The following is a 2,119-nucleotide window of genomic DNA, read 5'->3' as shown; positions in this document are numbered from 1 at the left end:
AGTCCTTCAGGAACAGACTGCTCCACCGTGGGTCCCCCACGGGGTCACAAGTCCTGCCAGCAAACCTGCTCCAGCATGGACTCCTCTCCATGGGACCACAGTTCCTGCCAGGAACCTCTTCCAGCTCTCCATGGGGTCACAGCTTCCTTCAGGGTACATCCACCTGCTCCGGCATGGAGTCCTCCATGGGCTGCAGAGTGGTTATCTGCTCCACCATCGACCTCCATGGGCTGCAGGGGGACAACCTGCATCACCACGGTCTTCACCACAGGCTGCAGGGCAATCTCTGCTCCAGCGCCTGGAGCTCCCGTGCCACCTCCTCCTCCTTCTTTGCTGACCTTGGTGTCTGCATAGCTGTTTTCTCTCACATATTCTCATTCTTCTCTCCTAGCTGCTGTTGCACCGCAGTTTTTTACCTCTTCTTAAATATGCTATCAGAGAAGCGCTACCAACATTACTGGTTGGCTCAGCTTTGGCCAGTGTCGGGTCCATCTTGGAGCCGGCTGGAACTGGCTCCATCTGACATGAGGACAGCTTCTGGCATCTCCTCCCAAGAAGCCACCCCTAGAACCCCCTCTACTACCAAAACCTTGTCACATAAACCAAATACACTATATATATAAATGACTGAAGGGAAGGTACAAAGAAGACAGGGAAGATGCAAATAAGACTCTTCTCAGTGGTGCCAAATGACAGGACCACAGGCAATGAGCACAGACTGAAACACAGGAGGCTGTGTCTGAAACATCAGGAAACACTTTTTTACTGTGAGGGTGACTGAGCACTGGAACAGGTTGCCCAGAGAGGTTGTGGAGTCTCCCTCCTTGGAGATATTCAAGAGCCATCAGGACACAGTTCTGGGCAACCTGCTCTAGGTGACCCTGCTTCAGAAGGGTGGTTGGACAAGGTCACTTCTAATGGTCCCTTCCAACCTCAACCATTCTGTGATTCTCTAAAAGACTTTTTACAAAATAACTTTTGCCACAGTTGCTATGCCCTTCCAGGATAGCTGAAAAGGGGTGCTTCCGGTGCATGCCCATGATCAAATCCATAAAGGAGGCTTTTAAATTTTTTGTCAGTACTCTTTTGTCATAGATCACCTTCTGCATCTTCCAAAGGAGCCTTGGTTTCTATTGCCCACTTTTGCTTGTTCCTGGTGATACAGTGCTGCTCTATCACAATCTTTTTAGGGTTGTCACTGTCTATATTTACACTGTAATCTAACATGAGATCCCTCAGTGCCTCAAAATTGATCTTTCCTCTGCTTGTTGCATTTAGAGTGATGCTTTTAACCTCTAAATTACACTTTTCTCTAGACTGCAAGAAGCTGTGGGATTTAGGGCCTGATGACAAAAACTCCACGATATGCTCATCTGGAAGACACTTGCCTATGAACTCACTGAGCAGGGGGGTCCCAGTCCCCTGGATGACTCACAGATAACACACAGGCTGTGTCAAGATAAATGCAAAGGTCTTGCAGGGCACCTGAGAGATTGTAAAGTTCTAGGTGTGCATATGCGGTTGTGAAGTAAGCTAGAGAAATGTTAGTATTATACTCCAGGGTCTGGAGTGGTCATGGAACCACCCTTTGGCGTGGTTCCATGAGACAGTGGCCACATCCTCATCAATAAAAGCAGAAGAGGACATATCATAAGCTGGAGAAAAAAGGTAACCATACAACTCATCTGGTTGTCTTACAAAGTTGATGTTGAGTAGGTCAGATCTCTGTCCAAATTTTCCCCACAGAGAATTTAAAAACAGTTTTGCCATTTGGAGTTTCACAGGGTTTTTCTTACAGGCCACAAAATGATGTCTTCTTTCTGCCTGTCAAGTTTCAAGTTTCAACAAGTTTCATGTGGTGAATAATGCCTGATGTAAATTAATAACTTGGTATCCTTCTAGATATTGTCTAGCTCCAAACCTCTGGATCAGCCAGTCCCACTGCCTGATGTGCTCCATGGAAGCCATGAGGTGGACTGCTGCTTCCTCTGCCCCTGCTGTATTTGAGGGTGGGGGCCAAAATGGACTCTCAAATGCTCCCTCGGGACTTGGGAGTGCAGCAGGAAGCCTCCACAGGGAAACATCCTCATTGTGTTGGGAGGGAGGGAGGGAGGGAAAG

The sequence above is a fragment of the Pygoscelis adeliae genome, unplaced genomic scaffold (genome assembly GCF_000699105.1).
Source record: "Pygoscelis adeliae isolate BGI_AS28 unplaced genomic scaffold, ASM69910v1 Scaffold200, whole genome shotgun sequence".
NCBI classification, from domain to species: Eukaryota; Metazoa; Chordata; class Aves; order Sphenisciformes; family Spheniscidae; genus Pygoscelis; species Pygoscelis adeliae.
This window is presented reverse-complemented; position numbering follows the sequence as displayed.